Below are 21,682 nucleotides of genomic sequence, written 5' to 3'. Positions count from 1 at the left end.
TACTAAACAATATTAGAAAGAGTGCTGAAGCTCAGCAGCTTTGACACACTTCAGGGTGAGTTAAATTAATCTTGTTGAGGTGATTGATGACCCAGCTAATGGTCCAACATCCTCCTCTCAAGGCAAGAGACTGGGGCCGTGTCCAGCCAGCAGCCCACGGGATGATGCAGTGACGATGCATCTGCCTTTTATTAGGGCTTTTCTCCTGATTAGATCCAGGTATGGCTGTAACAAGGAGTCATCATTAAAGTGACCATTTGTTGCAGATTACATTGCGCCATTTAAGGAGAAATAACTCATTTTCTCCATCACATGCACAAAAAGCAGGTGACAAGGAGTGAGCTAACACTGCGCAGCCCACAGCAATGACAGGTAGTGTAGCTACAAACAGAAATGTTCCCAAGCAGTGATTTTTGGGGGGATAAAGGTACCATTTTGTTGAATTCAAAGCCCTTTGTTGGGAAAGATTTGCTGTTAGCACCATTTTCTGTGGGAGGAAAAAAGAAAGTTTAGCGCACTGCTTTTCCCACCTCACTGCAGGGAGTTTGGGGCATCGTTGCTGCAACTCCGCATCCCTGGTACCCTCCAAGCCTGCCTGGCAAGAGCAGCAGGGATGGTGCCCTGCCTGGGGAGACGGGATCAAACGCAGGGTCCCGTCTGTGCAAGACAACCCTGTAATGAACCCCACGTTCAGCTGCACGGCTACAGCATCACCGTGGCAGGCGAGCTGGCCAGATTAATTGCCTGGGAACAGTTTTGTGGATGCAGAGCTGAAAGCGCTCGAGAGACAGGAGAGGAAAGGGCAGCTTGCTTCACTTCTCCGTGCAGAGGTGCCGAGCTGGCCGTGGGAGGGACACTGAGCTCCCACAGGCAGAGCAAGGCTGGCGCAAAAGCCCCTGCTCTGCCCCACGCTGAGCACGGAGGCATCACGTCAGACCTCCCTTCCTGCACAAGACAGGCTGGTTAGAGATGGAGAATGTCCTGTTGTCTCTTCTTTAATTTCCTTTCTGCGTAACTGCTCATAGAGGACTGAGGAATGTAGTCCTCAGCCTCACTGTGAGGCAGCCTTTCCCAAAACCTGGGTATCATTTATCTTAGCTGTGGTTTTGCTCTTCACTAGCATTAGGCTTAGTGGTGGCCTTACATAGCTCTGTGGCTTCTGGACCACAAACGCTTCATTCCCAGCTTGGAGGAGACACTTGCACTATAAGTGTGCCTAAAAAAGTGATGGAACAGTGACCATTTCCTTGGTGAGGTCTCAGTCCCTGTCCCTTACCCAGGGGATGCTGCTGGAATGGCAATCCCATGTTGGTGTGCAAAACCAAGACATTTGCAACACATCTAGGCATCTTATTTTGGCTGGTCAGAAACAAGGTTTTTTTGTTCTCTCTTTCTTAAAAAAAAAATCAGAAGAAATCAAAGCTTTATCACTATCTCACTATGCAAATAAAGGTCCACCTAGATGCAGAAAAGCTCATCAAGATTAATTCCTAAAATGGATAAATGAAAGCACATTAAACATCTATGTAGACACATGCATTTGAAATTAAAGGGTCCGTAATTAAGTTTTACTTAATTCACTTTTGAAGTGACTTGAGACAAATTGAATTAAGACTACTTCAATTTTAAATGGATGAATCCAGATTTGTGTTTAATGTAATTTAACTAATTCACTTGCAGTTCACACCACTAGTTAATTTTGGTTTAATTTTCCCTTGTAAGTAAGCCCTTAAACAGACAGGAGGAACACAGCTTTATTTTCCCTTTTCTGTCTAGAAAGGGAGCCACAGATCTTTCCCCCTCGTGCAGTTTCAGCCCTTATCACCACGTTTGGGTTGAGTTTGCCCCTGTGTGTGCAAGGTGCTTGCTTTGGCATCCAAATCCCAGGGGAGCCAGGGAGGTTATTTTGGGAGTGCTTCTGAGCCACCTCCCAAGGAGGTCCCCTTTTGCAGGCTTTTCAAGCTGACTCCCAGGAGAAGGTTACAAACTTCAGTGACATGTTGTAACGATAAGATTTGGGGGCCAGCTCTGGTTACACACTGTTGAGGACTATCGGCCCGGCTTGAGAGATGCCAAGATCTCGGTATACTTTCAAGCTCACTGAAGTAAAGTTGATCAGAAAGGGCTTTAGCAGAGCTCAGGAGGAGAGATGTAATGTGGAACATCTGGAAAGACTCCAGCCAATGAACTCCATTTAGTTAATGACATTTAAAAGTCTGCAAAGTTCATTTTTAGGTGCTCTGAATGGCAGCAGGATCATGAGGGTGGTGGTGTTCTCCCAGCATGATGAAAATGAGGGATCCCTTCAGAGCGTCCAATGATGATAAGTCATTAACTTAAGCCACCAGCTACTGAATAAGCAATCCTAGGGCTAGAAGAGGCATCAGTGTTTGCAAGAAAGGGAGGGGATCATTGTGGCTAATGTAGATGGCACAGGCCCAAATCTTGCTGTTCTTGATTTGAATTAGTATAATTCAAATGAAGTTCGGTTCATCTCAAGTCTCTCAAGGTGTTAGGTAGCCCTACAGCTGGGCATATAATCCCCTGACTGCTTGGATTACACAGACAGAAGGGCTGTGCTCCCTTTGGTGATAATAACCAAGGTGGTTTTCATCATTTCAGCTTCCAGTGGGCATTTCCTGTTCACATAGGCTTTGAAAAAGCAAGATGGTCCTCAAACACAAGAAGACAGGCTGGTTCCAAGATCCTGTTGGGAGCCAGACGAGCTTGTTCTTAACGTCCAAGCAATCTCTAGACCCATACTTTGCTTGCAAAGTCTCCCCATGAACCCACATCTTGCAACACATTGTGTTTGCTAAGCGCACCAATAAAGTCACCAGATGTCTGTCCATTTTTGTGATGTGGTTCAAGGCTTAAGAGAGGGAAGTGTGCACAGTTCAGCCAGGCATTACATTTTCTAGAGCAAGGAGTGTAAAAGATGAGGTTCAGGAATTAAATGCCAGAACAGAGCTGGCACCTATGCTCATCATTTGAAAAGTTGATGTTTTTCACCAAAAAAAAACCGTTCTCTCTGTTAGCAGCCAGAAGTTGACACTTTATCTCTGCCACAGACCAAAACAGCTTGAGAGACCCAACAGGGAGATGCACCTTGGCTCCTGGGTGCCTGCCTGTGTCCCCGTAGGGACTTTGCTGTCCTAAACCAAACTACACTTCCCAGGAGGCGCTTGCCTTGGCGGAGGGAAGACAGTGCCAGCAGGCAGGCCCTTGCCTGGGGTTGCTCATAGACATTTGACTTTTTCCAACAAGACACGTGGGAAAACACAGTAAGTGGAAATTTCATTTAATCAAAAGAAAATGAGATCTTACAGGAAAAAAAATAATAATAAAAAAGCCTTGGCTGGGATGGAATATTTTCAACTGGCCTAATGATAACTATCCCACAGCTCCCTAAAGCTGGCTCCCTGCCAGATATAAGCAACAAATGTATTGGAACTCCTGCTGTCAGCGTTTTAGCTCATTTATGACCCGCCACCTCTTTTCAAATAAATTCCTATTGAATTATCTGAAGTGAACAGAGAGCAAGGGGTGGGGGGAAAGGAATTCAAGCTCACAGAATAATACAGAAATATTTCGTCTGGAAGATCAAGTGCATCACATACATTTAAAAATAGTTTGAAATGGGGAGGGAGGTATTCAGAGCTCAGTGGGAAGTTGGTGCTGTTTTTGAGGAAAGCCTTTGGAAAGTCCCACTCCCTCCATGACCAATCCCTGTCTCCATCAGCCCTTATTTCTGTCTTTGTTTTCCTATCTGGCAAATCATGATGATGTTGATAGAGACCCATTTTTGGCATTGATTTGAGCTTTCTGGGAACAAATTGCTAGTAATCTTGAAGGTAGCTTAACAAAACATAGCTAATCCTGTTTGTTTTGTACCATTGCCTACTCACATTGTTCATATGTACAAATATAAGTGCCTTCTTGCTTATTAAGTTTCATTTTCTTTTTCTTTAAGTGCCTGAGAGATGAGCCCAGAGTTCAGTTATACATCTCTTGTTATTATTGGATTTTTAAGGTAAATAAGTATATGTTTCTATGATTTCATCTTCTGCACAAACGAGAAAGCAGCGCACAGAGTGTGTATCGCTCTGGGAGAGCTGCTGTGTTTAAATCCTTTATATGAGAAATGTCTTTGTTTTTTGGGGCTTGCAGAGCATCTCCTGCATTTGGCAGCATGCTAAGGCTTGACACTCAAAATGCATTGAACTTCCACTCTTAATCTGTCATGTAAAGAAAAAAAAGCACAAAAAAAAGGAAGAAATTTACTTGCTTTCCCTGCTTTTCCATGACTGCGATGTTTTGGAGCATTTTTTGGAAGATACTCAAATATTGCAGTCCTCGTGCAGCAAGCAGGGGCTGTGTGTGCACCCCTGGCCACATAGGTCCTGGGTCCCTGCTCGGCGGCACTAACGCTGATCTGCTTCTGTCCCACTCAGTTATAGCAGGGATGCCCCAAATCTTATATAACCTGCATTTTGCATGTATATAATCTGCATTTCACACTCTATCTTGAAAGAGAGAGGTGGCTTGGGAGAGCAAGTCTGCTCTTCCTTCATAAGCTTAAACAAATGAATGTGTGATATTGTTTCCTATGTGTCGGTGAGATGTCATAGACCTCTTCAATCTCATCAGAGCCTGGTGCAGGGCTTGATGTTAAGACAAATTGGGGTATGTAAATAGACATAAAATGCAAGCTCCAGCTGTTTCTTGTTTTTTAAAGAAAAAGAATGCCTCAAGCTTAGGAACCAGCAGAAAGTTCACAGCATTTTAAATGAGCCTGCATTCCCACGTGGGAGTTTGGAGTGAATTTTACATAAAGTTTTTTTTCTGGAAATATTCCAGCCTGCAGCTGAAAACCAAACTCAGCGAAGGTACCGGCCCTCGGCGACTCAAAACTGATCCCGGGCTGAGATCCACAAAGCTGCAGAGGAAAAGCCAGACAGCAGCACTGGCATTAATTTTAATAAGAATTGGGCATTCAGATGCTGTAAGTGATAGCAGAGGCTATCAGCCTCCAAACCTGTACGAGCCCCGGCCAAGAGGGACTGCATTTCTATAGCACTCTGACAGCTCTAAATACCTGTTGGAGCCAGCAGAGGCCACGGGGCACACAACCAGACACACAAACACACGCAAGTGCCTGCTCTCACAACACAGCTGAAGCTGTACAAAAGTTACGGAGATATTTTTCAGCCTGTAAACTTGGAGGAGGTTTTTTATCCCTCCTATAACGAAGTGAGAATGATCGGCAAAATGCCTTCATATGGCCAATGAAAGCTATAAGCATTCAAATTTCCATTCAGCAAGATTTTTTTTGCTGACTGCTAGACCTCTTTTTTTTTTTTTTTTTTGAGCAGATACTAGCAGCATCTATCTAGATGCATAGGAATTTCTTAATGAGCAATCTTTGGCAGAGCATTTGTGGTAATGCTGAGAGATGCTGTAGTTATCCATGGATGAAACTGAGGTTTTAGAGATTCGGGCAGTTTCTTATTGCAGCCTTTTAACTCTGGCTTGCACAAGCAATTAGAAGCACCGTTGTGTACAAAACTTCTGGGAGAAATTTGCATGGCCACAGCCTGTGAGGGTGAGATTTCCTAATAAAGTTCTGGGAGAACGGGGTTCCTAGCTCTGTTTTGGTGCTTCTATCATCCTCCAGGAAGAGGTGTGCATATGCCACAGCTGTGGTTGCCCAGGGCTGTAGTTAAGGATTAATGCAGGTGTTGCACATGGTTGTATTGCATTTGGTTTCTGCACCCACCTGGCTTCAGCAGGAGGTCCATGGTCACATCCCTGCAGTGTCGCAGATCCAACATCAGCAAAGGAATATGACGATTCTGACTCTTTCTTTTGTAAATAAAACGAGCAAAAAGTAGCAAGCATGCACGTGAACAAAGATCATCCAAGATTTTCCAAGTTCATGAATAGCTGGTGCCTGAGATGCACCTTAACATTCAGTGAAGACTCTGCTCAGTTCTTAAACCCCAATCAGAACTCCTTAGAATTCATTCTCCATTTTTCTCACGTAACTTTTAGGAATATGATGGAATAAAAGGAATTAAAAAAAAAAAAAAAAAAAAAAAAAAGGAATAAGAAACATGTCTAGCCAACAAGAACAATCCCAGTGGATGTAGGAGAACCAAAGCTGAAATGTTCTGCTTGGTGAACTGGAAGGATAACACTCCCCTCATCAGGAGGACTTTGCTTCATGGAGACATCCTGGGGCTTGGAAAACCAGGGATAGCAGGCCAGTCACAGTGTCCAAAAACCTCTCAGTCTTGCAGGTAGGAGCAGAGATAGAGAGACAGAGGAGCTCAGTTTTCTCCAAGAAGATGTCCATCCTCAGGTGTAGCACACTGCCCACACTCTGACAGGGAGCTGCAGCTAAAGAAAGAGCTGAAACGAAGTTTTGGAGTCCTGGTCTAACATCTCAGCAAAGAGAATATCTTTGCTTCTTCCTGGCACTCGCTAGGGACAGGGTATGTGATACAAACTGCTCCAGCAGTTTTTCTGATACAGCACTTACTGGAAAGCCACTTCCCCTGCCAAAACTGCTGCTGCTTGGCTGTCAGCGCTCACTTGCCAAGTTGTGTTCTCTTTAGATGTTATGCATATACTTATCAAAGTCATTTTCCCCTGAGCTTTCAATCAGATAGCCCTGGGCTGAGCAAACAGAAGAAGACACTCCTTAAGTCCTCAATTACATTTCTTTTCTCCTCTTCAATTCCAGCACAGACAAGAGGTGATAATACCGAATCTTTCAAATATTTGATATACAAAGAGAAGAGCTTGTTAAAATGAGACCAATTAATGCATTTTTAATCCACATTTAAACACATGCAAAGTTCCTGAATACTAATGTTGTCATTTAAATTCCAAGCGGGGCGGGCTGGCACACGAGGCTGCATATCTTCCGATCTCTGCTTTCCTGCCTTGCTTGAATCAGGCAAGGTCGACTAGGCACCGTTGCTTATAATAAAAAGGCCTGTTTAAGCTCCCTCCAATTTTTTTAATCACCCGACAATGTTCTTGCAGTTACTGATCATGCTGGGTTGTTTTCTTCCTCTTCTTCTTCTTCCTCCTTCTACTCCAGAAGTTCAAGGACATTTCGAAATCTCCCGAGTGCACCTGCTGCTTGCAGAAAACAGCCACACAAATCGTTTGAGCTCCTAATGTGTTTCCTTTAATGGTACAACACGTTTGGTTGCCACTGCTTCTCATGCAAATGGATCAAAACTGTGATTTTCCTTCATTTTATCACTGTAGTTAACATAGCAGATTGCTCAGGTGAGCCACGTGCACCAGCAAAAACTATTTACTGGAAGTATTTCTTGTATTCCTGTTGTACCTGGTCTTACTGTAAGTCTTGCTGTAAGGCTACAAAATCTTGCATTCTTTGCAGTCTTTCTGTAAAGGCTACAAAATCTTTGGCCTGGAGAGTTTACAATACCCATGGGAAAAGGAGGAAGAAAGAAGACAACGTTTGTGCATCCACTGCAGAGGTTTCTTCTCAGCAACACAGAAAACCATGGCAAAAATAGGAAGTTGCCCAGTTCCTGAACGTGTGTTGTCTCTTGGTGCATTAGACCATATTAATGGGCAAAATGAGTGTGCCCGGGAATATTTTGGATTAACATGAAAAAGGAAATTCATTATTCATTGCAACATTGATTCGTCAAAGCTAGAATATCTCAGCATAAAGGCCAAATTTTCAATAGATTTCACGTTTAGGTGAAAAAATGGAGAAAAGTTTTTAGAATTAGCAGTAGGTCACTGTGACTCTGAGAAGTGAAACTATTTCTATTTTGTTTCCTATTTAACTTTTTTTTAGCTTTGAAATATAAGTTCAGCTGCCGGATGAAAAGAAAGATTGAAATGGAAATGAAACCTTCAGAAATTATCAGACTGTAATGTTTCTGGGAAATCAGACAGATTTTAAAAATTAGTTTGCTAGAGTTTTCGTTTTTGAGGTTTTCCTTAGCTTTTCAGTATTTTTGGTTTTTTTCAGGACAGTATAAGAAAAAGACTCTTCCTGAAAAATCCTTTAAAAAAGGATTCTGAAAAGCAGGAAGACTGTGACATCACTAGTGAATGAGGAAGAGGTTGTTTTTCCATTTGGTTTGAGGACCAAGTGGTTCTAATTGCAAAGAGACCTCTTACAACTAGCACCTCCTTCTCTGAGATGGAATATGATCCTGCCTTTAAAGCTTTGACCTTGAACTTGGAAGGTAGGGATGCTGTTTCTCAGGCTTTTACCTTTCTCTTAATTAAGAAGCTGTATTAAACATTCAGAAATTCATCTCTGTGACTTTCTCTGGAAGCACAAGGGCATCCCAGAGGGACAAATCACTTTCTCATTAGCACCTTGCCCAGCCACCACATTTCTTCCTTTCCCTTTCTCAGGACCAGCCATGCATTTGCTTCACACCTCTTGTCCTCTGGGACCACAAAATTAGCTGAAAGGTGCACGGAGTGCTTTTGTTTGTTTCCTTTTTTTGAGGTTTTCTTTTTTTTTTTTTTTTTTTTGTTTGTTTTGTTTTTTTTTGAATTGATGGAAATTGAGCCCAGATTTTTCTGGCTTCTATTGCTTTTTATGGAGACAGGTTAGTTTACATCAGCTAAAAGTAAAGCAGCAAGGCTTTTGGGAAGGTGATGCTTTTCTAGGCACCTCCATGTGCTGCTGGCTGTGCTCACTCATCCCCGTGGTGGTTTTGTGCAAGGATTCTTATGAAGCACTGGAGGAACCGAGCTCCCCCAGAAATCCCAACCAGAGCATGACCAGCACGGCAAACAGCCTGTGCAAACTGCTCATTGCTGCTGTATCAGAGACAGCACATCCCCTTTGCATGCTGCTTGTCACCAGGATCCCTTAAAAGATGCTATTGTTTGGGACCGTCAGCATCGTTACAGCATCTGCTCGCTGCATCCGCCACGGGCGAGCAGAAGGCGGCCGCTGCCAGAGCGGGCAGGCAGCGCGGTGCCCGTTTGGGGTGATTTATGTGCTGCCAAAGGGCTGCAGCAAACTGTTCTTTCCCTTTTGTTTTCCCTTTTGTTTTCTGGAGCGGCCTGCCAGGTTTCAAATGCCGAAGAAACATTTTTCAATCCGGTAGGGCCAGGACCTTCTGCGTTTAATTACTAATCAGAACCATGTGCCCAGCAGTAAAAGGTGACGAAAGGCAGGTCTTGTTGGTTGATGCTCATTTTTCTCCGGAGTGTTGGACCCTGGATGTGAGAGGTGCTAAAAATTGCAAATGTGGGATGTGCTTTTTTAAATTAAAATAGGGTGGGAAAAAAAAAAAGACATTGGGAGAAGTATTTTTCTTAAGAGAAATGGAGCAACTGCAGACCTCAGTTTCTCCTTCCAGCAGTCCCCAGACGTGGCACAACGACTACTATCTCCAGTATGTTCCTGCCCAGAGCAGGTAGCCAAGATATCCTGGTGTTTGCAGCTCCTTTCCATGCTCCTGCTGCAGAGCCATCACTCTTGCGAGTCCTGCAGCTTGTCCTTCCTAGGGCCAAGGGGACAGAGAGCAGCCAGCCCCGTGCCATCCGCAAACCCACTCGGTCTGTGCCCCGCTAGTCTTTCTTAACTAGACTAAACAAAGGGCAACTGGTCTCTCTAATGAGCTTGGACAGTGGCAGAGGCAGCTGGTGATACGGAAGACAAGAGTCCAGACTCTGCAGGTAAGTTGCAGTGTTGATTCTTGGTTTGCATTTTCCTGGGGAGGAGAAAGAAGTTGGAAAATTGGAAGAGATGCTTTGAAAAATGTGTGGAGAGCAAATGATCCTGGTTTCATCTGGGCTTATGTGCTTGAAGGAGTCTGTGTATTCATTGCTTAGAAGAGTGGCTTGAGAAAGGTTCATTCTAGGTACCTATGATGTCCTTAATGTGGATAATGACTTTTGGCACACAAATGGAAGAGCCACAGTGACTGGAGACTTTCACATGGATCTGACTGTGTCCGGAAGAAGCAGATGGGAAATGGTACAAGGAGTGGCTGGGCTTTCAAAATGTGTCTGGAGTTTCAAAATGTCAACATCTGTTCGATGGCTCTGTCTCATGAAGTGTCTGGTTAGCGCCGGGAGCTGCGGGACCCTGGTGTCCTGGTGCTGGTGCTGCACGCCGGCAATGCAGTCGGTGATGGGCAGCCTAGAGCCACTCGTCCTGCAGTAACACACGGTGGCCCATGAGGTAGGAACACTGCACGGATGCTACAAGCACCAGCCAAGGGATGACGGGAAAAGGTTTGGTGCCTAAGGCCCAACAGCAGCAGGAGACCAGCCTTCCAAGCCCTGCTGAACCCAGCAGTTGAAAGCTGAGGTCTCTCTACTTCTGCTTTTTCTATCCTGCCTTATGGGGTCTTGACAATGTCTTGTCCTTCCCTAGGAGACAAGTGAAGGTCAGAGACTCACCTCTGCAGAAAACATTACTCTTTATTGGCAGTTGTGCACTGCCCAGTGCTCCTCAGCCATTACACCTATTCACGAGCTCACATTAACTGCAAGTCTGGAACATATATGGCTTTGCTTTGAGGCTGGAAATGGAAAGGAAAATTCTTCTAGCTCAGAAAGGCAGGGGTGCTGGGACACCCAGGGCACAAATCTTGTCCTCAGCAGGAGAGAACAGCAGCCCACAACCTTATTGCAAGCTGACAGCAAGCTAACTAAATGGAGGGGCGACCAATGAGGCTACAAACAACATACTCCTCCACCAGTTCAGGTTCGCCTTCTGCTGAGGTTTACATCCAGGACTCAAACCTTGGAGCTGCGCTTATAACCCAGACATGCATTTGATCTGGCAGTCCATAGGCTGCTCCCAGGACCCCTCTCGGCAACCTGGGCCACCCTGGCAAGCTGGGCTCCTCACGAAGAGCAGAGTTTATTAATTGATCCGTGTTGCGGCAGGAGTTGGGGGTGGGAGGGAACCAGCGTGCACGAAGGCAACGATAGCATCTGCTTCGTAGCAGGCAGAAAGCAGCGGGGTTATTGTTTGTTAATAGATTGCTTTTGAAAAGCTGCTCATATGGGACCAGGCGAGCTTCAGAGGTAATTAAAACTCCGTCTATGCAGAAGGCAGGATCTGATTATTTCCTTTCCAAAGCAGGCAGATTAAACCAAGAAGGTTTATTTTGCCACTTCTAAGAGAGCAGGGTTGCTTTCAATGAAGTTCATAATAGAGCAAATAATAAATAACATTCCTCAGCTGCTTCTCTTGCGTTTACCTTTTTTTCTGTCTTTTGAATATCTTCTTCCTGAACTTTTTCCTCAGATTTTAAACAGGTCACATGCCATCCATGAAGTTCTGTTGCTCTGAAAGTCCTTTTTTATTTAACATCTTTTAAACATACTTATTTCCATCTTTGAAAACTCTTCTGCTTCAGGACTGCATCCTAACTGAAACTGAAAAAAATGACGGGGAGAACAGAAAGGGGCTGAGAAGTAGTAATGTGGTCCCCTTGCCACCTTCCATAGAAAAGGAGGGGAAACAACTAGTGTTAAACATAATCAAGACATTTCAGAATCAGGTCAACATCTCTCATCTCAAAGATTAACTGTTGAGCTGTGGTGCTGCACATGGGATTTGAAAATTGCACCTCTTTTGGCTTTAGACTCTTTCTGTTTTATATTTTGAAGAGTTGACCTCTGTGGAACTCCAAAGACAAAAAAAAAAGTAATCTAGGAAGAGATTCATAAATCTACCAAGTAGAAAGAAAATTATGACATTATCTGAGACTTTAGCATTATTTTATAGCTCCTTCAATTGAAGACTCGCCGAAGCCTCAAGATTTACCTTGGTTAGGAGTTCTAGGAGAGCTGCCAGATGGCTGAGCTCTGGCCTGCTCTTGGAAAGAAACATGCCCAAAGTTCTGCAACAGCAAGGAGCCCAGCTTGCCAGGGTGGCCCAGGTTGCCGAGAGCAGTCCTGGGAGCAGCCTATGGACTGCCAGATCAAATGCATGTCTGGGTTATAAACAGCAATGAGGCACAGAAGAGATTAGAAGAACACTCTGTGCTTTGGAAACTTATCTGAGGTGGAAACCAATGCATGCAGCTTCTACTGGCCTGGTCCAGCATTGGTTTTCCCACTCTGAGGTGGGCAATCGGTTCAGATTCAGAGTCAAGCACTCTAACACCTCTCTTTAGTGGTTTTCTAGAGGCAAAAGCCCTTGGCAAAATCTGTGCTAGACTCTTAAAGGGGGCAAATTTCAGCTCTGGGCAGGATTTACACTTGAGATGACCATGGTGCTGGATCCTGCACAAAGAGCAGGAAACTGTTCAGGACCTTCCCTCTGAATAAAAACTCCTGCCACGTGGCAGCTACCCTGATCTTTCTGCAGTAAATACAGTGAATAAAAAGCCCTCTTATATCCTGGGCTCTGAGGGACAGTTATTGGGAAAGGGGAAGGTTGAAAAACTCAGAGGATGGTCTCTGAACAAGAGAAGGAGGAATTTGAAGGTGGTGAGGGGGGAATCAATAGCTTAAGCTGTTTTTTCCTGGCTACATTCAGCTGCTCAGACACCAGAAGGGTTTGCCTGCAATCCTACACAGATTTGCCAGCTGAACCTATGCCCAAATAGGTCAGCTGACTGCAGTAGGTTTACGTAGGTAGAATAAAGATCTGGGCGCAGACCAGCTCTTGGATGCTGATGGAAGAACAATACAGAAAAGACTGTTGCATGCAAGGACATGTCATGACTGCTGTCCCTACTTCCATGCCAAGTTCACAGTTTTTTTACGGCTGAAACGGTTGCTTCTCACCTCCACTGTCATGCAAACAGTAACGGTCTTGGTTAAATGAGCACCTGAGGTCTCAGTCCTGCTCCAAGTGGGAAAAACATCTCAGTCCCCAACTCAAGAGAAGGTCTGAAGTATACGGAGACCATAATGGGATCGTAGACTTTTCTCATCCTTTCTTCTCTCCTGGTGTTTTGTATCATCCAAGGTAGATGATACAAACCATCTGAAAGTCCTGAATTAATCATCACTCCTTAAAATCCTATTTATGGGCCAAATGAGGATATTCCCTATTGCTGAGTATTTGTCTGTCAGGGCTGGATGTCTCTTCTAAAAGAGGTGACATTGATGCAGAAATTACAGGGTGAGGTGACACAGCCCTTGTTCTATAATAGATTGGACTAACTGATCATAATGGTCCTTCCTCACTCTCAAATCTGTCTAGCATATGTAATATACTTGCATATGTTTTATGAGCGCATGAGTCTCTTTCCGTGTACTTAAATTGAGCACATGTATGCGTGCATACACATATTTTATTGCTGATAGGAAATGAAACCTCAGATTAAAAGGCATTCACCAAGATAAAAAGCAACAGAATCTAATTTCAATTGTCTGTGGCAGGAACCCAATTTTCAAATGATAATTACAATAATTAAAAATTCCCTTATCAACAGAGACAAAAACGCTGCACACTGGCAGCCAGAGACGCTGAATGAAGCAAGCGCAGACTCCTCAATGCTGAAATCAATTTTCAGAAGTTCAAACAAGCCCCAGAACAATTCCAGTTTTGTTGTGTTTTTTTTCCTCTCCAGGGCAAAGAGACTTTCCCTATGCATATGCCCAAATCTCTTTTTTCTCCTACCCTATTCCGCTATTCACAAGGTCACATTAGCTTCAATAGAGAAGAAATGTACCTCAACCACAAACAGAAATTGTATGGTTGACAATAGTAACAGGAGCACCAACATCACCTCCTGCAGGGATTATCTCAAAGACGGGGGGAATGACTGCTCTGGGTAGATGCCACCTCTCTGCTTTTACTAGATGTCAGGTGAAGAATGGAATTAACTTCCCCGTAGAAGTGCAATATCAGGATAGTTAAAAGGCATATCAGGCCTTCTCAGTTTGGTCTTTATTGGTAATTATTATTGGCTCTTTTTTGGTAATTCTTTTTAGCAATATTTGGATGCCTGCTGGTTTGTACACACCACAACCCAACTGATCCAGCTCAGTGATGTCCCCAGAGAGAGGGAGTTGTTCTTCAGCCTTAGTAATTCATTAGTAAGAGAAAATGGGAGAATCATTTGCAGAGTAGAGCCTTGTTTTCCTCAAAATGCTCAGTCCAAGTCTTTAGGGAAGTTTTCACTTCAGCCTGACAGAGTTAATCAACATATTGCCATATAATTATCATATTGTCATAAACTGAGGAATCCAACATCATGTATTTATTAGCAGATGATGGTTTTCAATACCTGGCAAATGCATTAGCACTCTTTAAGCACTTTTAATTGTACCTAATGAGTAGAGAGAGTCCCCAAGCAGAAAGTTTGACTCGAAAAGTCTACCCAAATGTTATCTTTGTTATGTTAGTATTTGACTTCAAGATTGGGACGGGCTGTAATTCTGTTTTGAGATCTCCTTTATGTGGGGACTGGCAATCCTCTTGTACCTATCTCATAGTTCAGCAAGTTCATCCCCACCCATAAGCAAATGTTTGCACTCTCAGCTCCATATTATGAAGCCTGGTACACCATGCATACAATTACTTAATGTTCCTTTTCTCAGTGCCCTCTCTCCAGCTTTGGAAAATCCTACAAAAATATTGAATAGTGTGGGTGGATTAGTGTAATAACTGCTCTAAAACCACATTAGTTTCATCTCTGTTGGATTTTATATGAATTGGATTTTTGCTATTGGGACAGGCTGCTATTTGGGTAATAGTCGATGAGAATTTTTCTGTTTATCAGAGCATGTACAGGAAATGTGAAGACAGAGACAGAAAAGTAATAGCCTAGTTTATGAATTCCTTCCTGGATTTAAAGAAATTTGAAAGATCAGAAGGTATCCAGGGAGGGAGAGAAGGGAAAAACATTTTTAGCTTGAAGGTAGGCTGGGTCAACTCCATGCAGAGTAACAAAGCATGCAGTTGCTTTGGTGGTTGGTTTTCTTTTGGGTTACTTTTTGAGAGTCTCAAGAGTGACCATGGCATTAATGCCAGCTTTGAAATCTCTCTGCTCCCCCTCTGCAGCCTCTCCTTCCTTGTTTGCAAGGTGAGAGGATGAGCATTGATCAGACCAGCCCTGCTGAGCTGTGCAGCTCCAGCAATCACCCAGAATTGACGTCTTGGTAGGAGCAACTTCGTCAAAGCAGGCAGAGCTCAGGGTGACCTCAATTTCTCAGCTCCAATATTCAATTATTTCTGCAAGGAAAAGAATCTTTATTATTTAATAATGGCTGAGATACTCCAAATTATTCATCAGGGAAGGAAGTGAGTCGCTGAGATGCATGGAAAGGATATGGTTTATGTCAGGAACAGTGAAGTACTTGGAACCCTGCAGAAGGCAGAACTTTCTGCCCACTTCACTGAATGCCCATACGCAGCATAAGTAAAACCACCTCTTTTGGAGGGTCTCATTCAGTCATAGTAGCTGGAGAAAGATTGTGGGTTGTTTTGTGCATGTATCTTAGGTTTAAGCTAGTTCCTTGGTTTTGGGGAAGAGATCAACTGATGACTGAATATAACCCTATCAATGCGTGACACTGTTTCTGTGGAGCTGAGATGACTCCCAGGTTAGGCTATGGGAATCTTTTGAGTATATATAGCTCATTCCTAGATTGTCAGGGCCTCCACTGAGTTTTCTTAATCCTGCCATAGATCTCAGCAAAAGTGTCTCTGGGATGTACAGGCCATTTCAGCCCACAGTTTTTCTTTTTTTCTTTTTCCCATAAATGTTAATGATAAGCATCCCACTCCTTATGCATCAAGCCACGGGTCTTCCTTCTAGGTGCTCTTGGTGTTTTTTGTATGGCAGGTCAGTGGTGTGTCATGAGATGCTGCTGAATTAGTATGAATCCGTGCTGGTGAGAGCATCCTCCACCCACGTGCATCACAAATCAAATTCTCCCGTTTGAATCATAAGGTGAACCTGTAAAACGCTGGGAGCTGTTTTCTGAATGTACCATACCTGCATGTTTGAAAAGAAAAAAGCATCCTTCCTTGCATATTTAATTGTCAAATTACCATATAAATGTCACATTACTTAGGATGCCAGAACTCACTGATATTTTAAATGTTTCCATGTTTCAATTCCTTGCAAGTCAACCTTTGCAAACCTAATTACACTAATGGCAGTCTCTTCACTGTATTTGGAGCTGAAGTGAATTTTCTGAGACCTTCGCAAGAATTTTCTCTCATGGTAGTCACAGGAGTTTCTCCTGTTGCTTTTCACCTGAACGGAATGACTTGCTCACAGAGTAAACTATAAATCGGCAACATCAAAACATACTTGTGCATTTGGGTTAGTTTTGTATAATTATTTCTGCAAAATAACCTCAAAATAAACAGGAAATTCTACACAGAGTTGAAAGCCTAGGGGAGTCTTCATACAAAACAAAGTCCTGCACTTCAATGCTTTCTTCAATCTTATTGTAGAAACAGCTGTCTAAAAAGAAACAAAATCAATATGAGCTATTTTGAGACCGCACAAGAGATTTTTTTCTTGGCATTTTTAGTGCATTGAAAACTGCATTCAGTTAGTCCGATATTTATATTCACTATTAGAAATATGCACTCGTTGGCTTCCCTATATTCATGGCCATTCGCTTTCAACCTAAGTCTGTGGTTCTCAGTGCTGGTAGGGCATTGCCTTGTACCAGCCTCTTCCAGTACCGTGTTATAACCAGAGCCCTGAATCAGCTGAAGGAGTAGTTGTTGGATTTGTATGATATAGGATTTGCAGGATTTCTATAACTATCATCAAACAGGATGGAAACAGTTGTTCCTACCCTCCCTTGTGTCCCGTGGCACCTCCTAGCACTCACTCACCTATTTTCCATAAGAACAAATGCCTTGGATGACTACAAATATGATAGGAAATCCTAAAGAACAGGACTCCTTTGTTGAGGAATAGATGTTCACGTCCATCTGAGCTCTGCTTTTTGTTGGTCTGGTGAAAGGGACAGAATTAGTCTTTAGCCATCTTAATGGTCTTTGGAGTAAGGGAAGTTCTGTTTCTGTCTGCAACGTAAAAGAAAACAGCTGGAGAGATGTTCTCTTTTACAGCTGGTTGCTCACGGTGCTGTTTTAGCAGCTACATTTCCAAACTGAACTGTCTCTGCAAAAGCAGATATTTCTGTCACTTCTTCAGCATAATTTCCAAGTGTATTCCCATCTCTGTTTTCAAAGGGAAAAAACAGAGCAAATACCAAAATCCCAGGGCGGGATCGAGGCAGGACTGTTACTGTGAGTAAATACATGAGAAATAACTCGCAACGCTGAAGTTCTTCTGAGGCATCAGTGGGGTTGCCCAGCATCCGTGTGACACGAAGCATGTCCTTCAGCCTCGTCCTTGGCTTCAGCTTCCCTGTTCTTCTGGGAGACTTTATTGTAATGAGAGCAGAGTCTTCTCTGTGCACATGGTGGAGCTGACAGGGCCCTTCCCAGTTCAACTGTTGTATTGCCAGAAAGCAATGATGAAAATTCGCTGCTTTGTGGACCTCCAAAAGGTAGAAGGTCATCAGAAATGTGGCTGGCTCCAAGCCTGGTTACCTTGAGTCTTCTGGGGAGCCAGATCTTCCAGAGAGCCTTTCTGCACTGGTAGCTTTGGTTCCAGAGCTCCCAATTTCCATACTTTTGGAGTGACATAACTATTTCTGCTAACTCTCCTCTTCCTCATGCTTGTTGGACATGAGGTGGTAGCAGAGAACGTTCTAAGCAGAAAGTAGAGATTCTCTAATTCTGCATCTGATTGTTTTTTCTATTCTGAAGTGAAGGAAGCAAACTCATATCCTCTAATCCAGATATTCAAGACTACACAGTCAAGGTTAATAATCCAGTGACATCTGAATTACACATACTGTAAATAATCAACATCTTTCCAAAGAACTACTGATGGATTTAAAACAGGCTAATTACAGAAATATTAAAGGGAAATGGCCCCATTGATTTAGCATGTTGCTAAACAAAAATGCAATTTCATAAAAGACTAGGGGCAATGCTCTGATGAGCAAAACTTTGTGTGTATAAAATACATATATATACTGTATATATATAAACACATATGTGTCTATATACACAACACAAAGTTTAGGAAACAAGGATCTTACTTCTCCTTTGATATTTTTTCGCTCGTATTGAAGGTCTTGTCTCCTGAAGAGCAAAATTAGTCCTGTGTTTGAGACTTGGGTTTCTGGCTTTGCTTGCTCTGGGTCTCCCCAGTCTGCTTGGACGTGCACAGTAGAGGTCTTGACTCCTGGGGGACCTTGATCCTGTCTCCTTCAAACCTTCTGGATGTGCTGTTTAGGATGCTTAATGCTTTTGTTTCCCCTCCAATCTCTTGTTGAAGCTGTTGCAATCTGTTCTGCTCCAGTTTTAATGCATTTATTCTGATGATGTCCCTGTCTTGATCTGAGCCTCCAAGACATCACAGGTATGCAGAGAGTAATATGTGTTGCCTAGGACTCCCAGGAAAGCAGATTTTTTTTTTCCCATGGTGCATCTTTATTGTGACTTTATCCAACTTGCTCAGAGCAAGTCCTCCCTTCTTGGTCTCCGTCCAGCCCTTGACTGTGAGCTGCTTCCCACCATGCGAGTGTGTAGAGGAGGGAGAGGACCCCACAATGGGGCATGATGGAGCATGAAATGTCTTTGCCAATGAAACACTTCAGACTGCAGAGCCTGCAGAGAGGACAGCTCATCTCTATATATCAATGGGCACTCTAAGACCCAAGGAATGCATCTGCTAGGGAGAAAAAGCCAGCTATTGACTGCTGGGATGTGGCTGCATGTGTGGCAGGTCAGACTGGCAAACGCCTGCAGTGAAGAAGGACCATTTCATGGTATTTCCAACCCCACAGAGAAGAGCTTGCTGTAAGAACTTGTGTTGATAGCTTAAGATAGGATGGAATCCGTCTGTGCTTACACCAAAGCAAACCTGCTGTTGCCAAGCTTCAGGCTCTTTCATCCTAGTGTCCCCAGCTTCTGAGTTAAAACTGCAGATCTCTTCCACCATTTTCATGTTCCGACCACTCAGAGTAATGCTGGCCTTGGGACTGTGTCCACATGGCAGGAGAGACAGGTTATTGTGATGTCTGATCCCTCTATATTGCTCTTTGCAGCCGATCCCCCCAGAAGAACAGGGCCAGCAGGATGCATGTGGTTGCCCATATTTAAGATATAATGGAGTCCTGACATTTCAACCAAGAGTGGAAACGTTCTTAAGCCATGTGCAGGGAAATTTAAGGTCTTTGCACTTTGCAGCAGCAGTATTGCGAAGTCCAGGAAGCCAAGAGAGATCCATTACAGCCCAAAAGTGCTGCACAAGACTTCACACATCCATTTGCAGTTTCTGTTTTTAACCTTCTGCCATTACAAAACACTTGTACAAAATGAAGAGAGGAAATAAATGGGAGTGCTAGATAAATAAGGCTTAGGAGCAGATTCACCTTTTACTTGGGTGCTCTCTATTCTTTGTAGCTCCACTAACCCCATTGAAATTGTGCTCTAGGTAAGAGCCTGGGGCCCCTATGCCTTGAAACCCAGCATGGGGCCTTGGGGGATAACAGAAACTGCTCTAACAAGCCACAAACATTTATGTAAAGCTGAAAATGAAGCTCGGGAGGGCATGAAAACAGAGGCTATTTTTCACTCTTGCCTATTTCTATTCACAGGACTACTATAAAAGCCTCTTAATTACTAGAAAGAAACTTGTAATAGGCCCTTTTGGTGGAAGGGCACATTGTTAGCTGTGTTTTGTACACCAGCGGTTACATTATAAGCAAGCTGAAAGCTATTATGGGTTGTTCTTTGGGTTGAAGGGAGATGGACGGTGGGGGGCAGCCGCAGCTTTGTGCAACTGTCCACTTTATGCTCTTTGGTGGGTTAATGCAGTCAGAGGCGTTGCTGCTATTGTCCAGGAAGCTGCAGCATAGGGTTTTGCATTCACTTCATTGTCTAAATTCTACTGGGTCTTTCAGTCCTGCTGCCAGGCCTTGCTTGGGCTTGCTTTTATGCCTGTTTAGCCAAATTTTTGAAGCTCATTTAACTGTCTTTCTCTGGTCCTGCACTTCTCTGGGAAGCTAAGTGGTTAGAGAATGTATTACCCTAAAGACCAGGAAATCAACCAAGATGCTCAGAAGCTTGTTTCCTGGAATGGTTGTATTCTGGACTCTGGGCTCTGGATGTCTTCAAAACCTGCCTGGATGCCACCATGTGCCACTTGTTCTAGGTGCTCCTGCTGGAGCAAGGGGGTTGGACTAGATCATCTCACTCTCAGGACTAAACCCCTCTCAGGAGATAGAAGTAAAGTAAAGCAATTCTTGTCTTTCTGGTGGCTTTGTCACTTCTGATTCACAACTGACCTTAACAATGAGGAGAGCCCTATGGCTGTGGCACCCTGGGCATCTGCCAAGAAATGCCTAGCTCACTGCAACCAGATGGGAATCACCCTCCCACTGATCCTCCAGGTGCAAGGTGAGGCAGCCTGTATCACATCCCTTCCTCTCTCTCAAGAGATCCTTCTCGGGGACCAAGCTCAGCCCAACAGGTCTGTGGGTCTGCACTAGATCCAGCCCATTTTGTGTAGTCTGATCTTTCACCTGCTCTGGTGTAGGCCAGCTGCTCAGGCCTTCATCCCGGATGGTTCCAACGCATAGTGACCTTCTGGGAGTCCTTACCACTTTCACAGAGGCTCTTCTGCACCTTCAGCTTCATAATCTCAGTGGCAAACCACTCTTTTCGCCTCTGCACAAACAAGGGCTTAGCGCGTGACAGGGCTATGGCTATAAGAAAACACCTCTGCAAAACCCAAAGCATGGATGATCTTGTGTAAAAGCAAGGATAGGATCGCGCTGTGGGATGAGTGGCATGGATATGAATTTCAAAGTGAATACAACTTAAAGTCCCTCTGTTAGCCTATGTGTTCTATACCCTGGCACCCTGCTGATAAGCTTGTTTTCCTACGATGGGATACAGAGCTATATTGACCACTTCTCCAGGCTGCCTTTTCCAAAGGCAAGGCTTTGCCCTCCCTGAGTTTTATGACTTGAAACTGTCAGTGGGAAGGGGGAAAGCTTTGATTCTGTTGTCTTATTTCTCTTCATCCTCCCTCAGCCCCTTTTCAACTCTCACTTAGCAGTTATTGCACATCCTTAATGGTTGTATCAAATAGGAGAGCTAGTCATGGGTCAGAATTTGCTTGAGGTGGGTGCTGCACAAATTCTGATGGTAAATGCTCCTAAGTGAAGCAGGCTGTGTCATTAAGGACCTCCAAGGACAAGAGGCCAACGCGATACTGGGCAGAAGGAGGAACTCGCTCCAAGTTCCCTGGCGCCCAGGTTCCTTGGTGTCTAGAGGAAAACTGAAGTCCCTCAAGCTGCTGCCTCTGCGCCATGAAGGGCGAAACAGGAGGAAACGGCAACCTAGCAAGGTCTTCAAAAACCCTGTTCTGATCACTAAGCTGCCTTTTCAGGTCTCCCAGCTGAGGTACAAATCTGGGGCTTGATTCATGTTTTCCAAGGCCATATCTGGACTAGAAATCCTAAATAAAAGGATTTATTTCAAAGCCTTCACTTTGCTTCAGGAAGTCTGTGGCGCATGGTGCTGGGTTTTGGGGAGGGTTGCAGTGACTTGGCAGCTCCTGTACTGCAATACACAAATTGCCCAGAGCTTTCTTTTCTTTTTGTCTTTTTTTTTTTTTCTCTCATGTTG

The sequence above is a fragment of the Nothoprocta perdicaria genome, unplaced genomic scaffold (genome assembly GCF_003342845.1).
Source record: "Nothoprocta perdicaria isolate Ctin4 unplaced genomic scaffold, notPer1 scaffold_33, whole genome shotgun sequence".
In the NCBI taxonomy this organism is placed as follows: domain Eukaryota; kingdom Metazoa; phylum Chordata; class Aves; order Tinamiformes; family Tinamidae; genus Nothoprocta; species Nothoprocta perdicaria.
Note: the sequence above shows the minus strand (reverse complement) of the source record.